Source organism: Myotis brandtii, unplaced genomic scaffold (assembly GCF_000412655.1).
Source record: "Myotis brandtii unplaced genomic scaffold, ASM41265v1 scaffold18, whole genome shotgun sequence".
NCBI lineage: Eukaryota > Metazoa > Chordata > Mammalia > Chiroptera > Vespertilionidae > Myotis > Myotis brandtii.
Window position 1 is genome coordinate 7,178,681 of NW_005356674.1, and position 6,000 is coordinate 7,184,680.

The 6,000-nt window shown below is 44.0% G+C and overlaps 1 protein-coding gene across 1 annotated transcript in view; it reads right to left on the reverse strand.

Moving 5' to 3' along the window:
- COL6A5 (collagen, type VI, alpha 5) overlaps positions 1–6,000 on the reverse strand; it is a 107,667-nt gene that overhangs the window by 87,082 nt on the left and 14,585 nt on the right. The window lies entirely within an intron of this gene.

A 6,000-nucleotide genomic window follows, 5' to 3' on the forward strand; every position in this document is an offset into this window, starting at 1 on the left:
GCTTTTTTTATTCTAGACAGTGGGTATAAATGGGTATCTTACTGTGGTTTTGATTTCCATTTCCCTACTGATGAATGATGTGAACATATTTTCATGTACTTATTGGTCATTTGTCTATCTTCTTTAGAGAAATATCTATTCAAATAATTTGCCCATTTTTCACTGGGTTATTTGTCTTTATTGTTTTATTGTAAGAGATCTTTAAATATACTCTGGATATTGAATTGTCTTGGCACCCATATGATGTGCTGTTGAATTGGGTTTGCTAGTATTTTGTTGAGAATTTTGCATATATATTCTTCAAACATATTGGCCTGTCGTTTTCTTTTCATATAGTGTCCTTATCTGGCTTTGGTATCAAGGTAATGCCAGCCTTGTAGATGAGTTTGGGAGTGTTCCCTCCTCTTTAATTCTTTCGAAGAGTTTGAGGATTTGGTGTTAATCCTTCTCTGAATGTTTGGTAGGATTCACCAGTGAAGCCATCTGGTCCTGGGCTTTCAGTTTTTGATATGACTCAATATCCTTCCTCATTGTTGGTCTTGTCAGACTTTCTGTTTCTTCCTTATTCAGTCTTGGTAGGTTATTTGTTTCTAGGAAACTATCCATTTCTTCTAGGTTATCCCAATTGTTGGTATAACTGTTCACAGTAATCTCATAATTCTTTGTATTTCTGTGGTACTAGTTGTGATGTCCCCTCTGTCATTTATAATCTCATTTATTTGAGTCCTATCTTTTCTATTGAGTCTAGCTAAAGGTTTGTCAATTTTATCTTTTTGAAGAACCAACTCTTATTTTTGATACTCACTTATATTGTTTTCCTATTGTTTCATTTATTTCTGCTCTAGTCTTCATTATTTCCTTCCTCCTAATTTTGGGCTAAGTTTGTTCTTCTTTTCATAGTTCCTTGACATGTAAAGTTAGGCTTATTTATTTGATATCTTTTTTCTTAATGTATGCATTTGTAACACTAAACTTTCCTCCTGGAACTGTTTTTGCTGTATCCCAGAAGTTTGGGTATGTTGTGTTTCCATTTTTCTGGAGCCACTAGCTGAGCTCTGTAATTACCTCTTGTATGGCTAGATCACAGGTTGTGTTCCCTGGCAGAGCAATGCTAATGGCTAGACTCCACAATTGGGCAGGATTATGGATTGGGCCCTGCAATCGCTCTTGGTCTGGTGGAATCTCAGTCTGTGTTCTCCAACTGAATGGTTCCACTGGCTAGCCTCCGTGTTTAAGCATCCCATGTTCTGGACAGCACTGTGCTCTGCCACCAGGCAAGGCCACAGACTGTGCCTCAGAGTTGTGAGGTTGCAGACTTCATAATCAGGCAGTTGGCTAGCTTGCTCCACTGTTGGGTAATGTTGCTGCCCAGGCTCTCTTATTGGGCAAGACCCTCGCTATGTCCTGCAATTGTGGGGGCATTAGGACTAGACACTGTGCTCTGAGGTTGGGCAGGATCACTGTCCAGGCTCCCTGGTAGGTTGGAGCGGCAGGCTCTACCCTGTGATAGGGTGGGTCACTGGCTGGGCTTCCTGCCTAGGCAAGGCTGCAGGCTGTGTTTGGCAATCAGGTAGGGCTGGAGGCTGGGCTCCACTGAGGGGCGGTACCACAGGCTGTGCTCCAAGGCTTCCCTGGGTCACTCTTCAGGTTCCCTGGTTATATGAGGCCAGCGGCTAGGCTCAACAATTGGGCAGGGCTACTGGCTTAGTGCCCTGCCTGAGCAGAGCTATAAGATGGGTTCCACAGCTGTCTAGGCATCTGTTCATGCAGGACCAGAGGCTATGCTCAGTAGTTGGGTGGGGCTGCAATTGCTTCCTTGCTGGGGGTGGGGCTATAGAATAGTCTCCACAGCAGGTATGACCTATTGGTTGGGGGCTCAAATCAGGCAGAATGGCCAACTAAGCTCCCTGGCCATACAGGCCTTGGAGTTGGCTCTGTGGATGGGCAGAGCCACTGGTTAGGATCTCTTCCCAGATGCTGCTGCAAGCAGGAATGTGGTCCATCAAGATCTGAGCACCAGCTGTGATAAGGCTCAATCGCCCTCTCCATCTCTATCTGGTCCCAGTGGTCAAGTCCTGCAGATTCCCCAGTAATCCCCATGACGTGAATCTTCATTGGGCCTCCTGGGAAGTGTCCTGCAATGCTTGGAGAGCCGTGTGCCCCCAGGGGCTCTCTCTCCCACTGGATGAACCAAAGGCCCAGGAGGACCCTCTCTGTGAGGGTGCTGTGATGGCCTAGGGGAAGGGTAATGTCATCTAAGTGAAACTACTCCTCTTACCCTTCTAATGTGGTCCTTCTTGGTTTCTGTCTTACCCCCAGGTTCTGGAATTTTCACAGTGGTGTCTTGCCCATAGATAGTTTGCTACCATAGTTGATTTTCCTGAGAAGAGAACTGAAGTCGGGAACAACCTATGTTGCCATCTTAATGATTTCACCTCCAGGGGTTCCTGGACTTTGCCAAGAGGGGCTGGAGCTGGTTCACAGGCCACTTCAGGGTCTACAGGTGGCCATGACTCCTCCCGGGTCCCTTGGTATACAGTGCTGGCGACAGAACCAAAACCAAAAGGGGATGCAGCTGAGCCCTCGGGGACACAGAGCTATTTCCAGGTCTGTCGCTGAGACCACAGTCAGTGCATATACTACCAGGGTGCAAGCCTGCCTTTTCAAAATGGCTCTCTTCAGTCTCAAACTGCACCCGGGTTTCACAGTCTCCTACCTGGTTCCCAAAGATCCCACAAAGACACTTTGTTCAGAGAGGGATGCTAAATTATTGTTGGGGAGCCAGAGAGATGAGTGAGAGATGTTTTATTGGACCATCTGTCTGATGTCTCTCACTTGACCTCCTTATTGGCTTTTTCCATTACTTCTGCTTCCTTTCGTATACGTTTCTCTGATTTGTCTAGCCTTCATATTGCTTGTGCCTGAAAGAGAAATTTAATTTTTGAGAGTGTGTGTATGGTCATTTTCCATCCCTTTGGCTGGTAATGTATTCCTGAGAATGGGGTGAAGGCTTGTGTTCCTCCAGAGAAGATGTGAATAGAAGAGGGCAGCCTCCTGCAGCTAGAAATTTCCAATGTTGTAATCTGGGCTCACCACTCCCAATCCCCCTTCCAGCCCCAGATCCTATCCAAGTCCTTCCACACCATACCCTGTGGTCTATTCTTGGGCAATCCCCTTTGATTAATTACCTACAGCTCTCGGTTCTTTAATGGTTCAACTTCCCTATCTGTCTTGTGGCATCTTGAAGTTTGGAATAGGAAGCCAACAGCCAGTAGTAAATTTGCCAACTTTTCCAAAATAAAAGTGAAGAAAGATTGGGGTTGTGGAGGTCCCAAGACATCAGAGTGGGGGGCCCAACACTTATGAGAGGGTTGAAACACATCAGGAAGGTTCCTCCTAACCCCAAAGGCCCTCGGCCCTTGAGGCTATGATGGAAGGTCCTGAAGTAGAGAGTGGCATGAGCAAGTGATACGCTGGGGAAGTTAACTGGCCATTTTGGAGGTTATATATCCCAAACCAGACTTAGGGCACAGAGAAGCCCCCAGCTCAAGTAGCTACCAAGTGAACCAACTTGCCCATTCTCAAATTTTCAAATGCTCAAATTCTGAGAGGCTGGTTGGAATTCAAAGCTAGTATCATCTCTGAGGGAAGGGCACCCTGAACCCACTTCAGGGAGAATCAACAGCCAAACATATGGAGAGAAGGCTCTACGCACTGAGTACTGGGCAGCAACCAGATGGCCTCGCTGTTTCCTGTGGGGATGTGCAGCACATGTAGGTCAGCGCACAGAAATGGGGAAGGAAACTCGACAGCCATTGCCAGGAGACAAAATTAGACAGTAATAATGGATAACAACTAACCACCTCCTTTCTTTGATTACATTCCTTTGGTCATGAACATCTGTGAAGACAAATCTCGCTCATTCCAAATGGTAAACTGTATTTTTGATGGGGGCAATCTGTTTTATAATATAGGGCATTGAGTGCTAAAAGTGACTTGGTGAAGTAGGAAAACAAAAAAAGCTTCATTCAGTGAAATACAAAGGCGCATTGCAAAGCTTGCAACCTTCTGACAGGTTCAAACACTAAAAGAAAACAGTGATTATTTCGTAAATTATAATAGCACACCAAAGGCACGGGTGTAAGTAAGTCTTGAGTCCGCTGGATTGGAAATAAATATGTAAACAGTTTATTGGAGGTTTACACTGCTAAATCCTAAATCAAACATGGTACAAATAGCACTCTAAAACCATAAAATTTAATTTCTCTCTTCCCCGCCTTTTGCAGCCGAAGGAACAAGAGGTCCTGAAAGATGGTAAGAACTAAAGATCAAGTCATCTCCCCATCTGTACTCCACGAAAGCCTACAGTTTCTGGGTCATCTTGCCGCCCTGAAGGAGAACTCCAAGCTCAAGAGAGACATGTTTGTGATGGCATCAACATCCTCATCAGTCTGACCAATTCCTGAACTTTTTAAAGCATCTCAGCCAATAATTCCCATTTGTGCTTGACTAGTTTGACAATTCCCACGCAAAAGAATCCTGTCCAATATCCACTTGGTAACCTTTGACAGTGCTTGGATACCAGACCTGCTGGGATATCCAAGATCGGGGCCTCTATGATGGTTCCTTTCTGTTACAACTTTCCAGACTCGCTGGAGAGCTCTCCAATTCCCTATTGCTCTGGAGCTGACCAAACATGGTATCTACACTGTTTTTTTTCCCTCTGCCTCAAGCATGAACAGTCCTGTCTTATGCACAAATTCAAATCCCAACTACACTTAAGAGCTGCCCCGCCTACGCCCTGACTACTGTAGGGGCATCCACCTTCCATGTTCCCACCTGCTCCCAACACTCAGCCTACACCACTATTTATTAAAAACTGAGGTGTATATTTTATTCAGCTATGTTATGTATTTCTGTGTGCATGTCTTGTCATCCATCTTTAGTGTAATTTTTAAGAGAATGGACCATGTTTTCTTCTATTTGGGATTCTCCTAATACAATGCCAAGCAAGTAAATGCTTGCTAAATTTAACTACAAGTATACATTAACGGTGGGTAAATGCACAGTTGAGTATATAAGGTATGATCCAAGTTTTTAAAAAATATCAAATGTAAATCTAGGCTGTGGAGTTGGGTATATTTTTAGCTCCTGCTTAAATTAAAAATTCTATTTTCCTGAGTGTGATGATTGATGTTTTCTTGTTTATCTCTTAAGACTGTCCTAGTCTGACTGTTTCTAGTCTGGCATGTAAGGAGCTTGAAGTCAACTCTGTCCTCCTAACAGCAGGTAAAAAGTGAAAGAAACTGAAAATCATCAACTCTTCTTATAGCCATCGGAAGTGAGGTCATAGGGTAAACCACTGCTCCAGAATTGGAGAGATAGGTAAGCAGATATGGAAAAATCACAATTTAAAGGAGTAAAAACCTCTGTGGAAACCAGTGCCTGGGTAGGAAAACCTGGACTACAGTTGGAAATTGTTGAGAATTAAAAACTCCAGGCCATTGCCCAGTGTTAGGATGACACCTATACTTTTGTTAAGTTTTACCTACCGAGAAGAAAAGAAGCACTTTGAAATACTCCACAAACTTCTATTCTTCTTAACAAGCCCTGCCCTCAGGAGAAACTATCTTACCAGTAAAATCCTACTGGGATCTTACTAGAACCTAACCAACCTAGGGGAAGGGGAATACCCAATTCCAGGCCCCTGTAGTCATCCTGTCCCATCTAAGGAGGTGAAAAAAAAGGAGAAGCATCTGTGAAGTTCACAGCCCAGAGCACAGGCTCACACAACAAACAAAAAAACAAAACTGAGACTTAATCACAGGACTATGGAATGCTTCCCTCCTTACTCAGCTCACAACCACATCACTAAATACAGGGGCAGGCAAAAGTAGGTTTATAGTTGTGAGTATGTGAAACACAGAGTTTGTTCTTGTTTCTTTCTTTCTTTCTTTCTTTCTTTCTTTCTTTCTTTCTTTCTTTCTTTCTTTCTTTCTT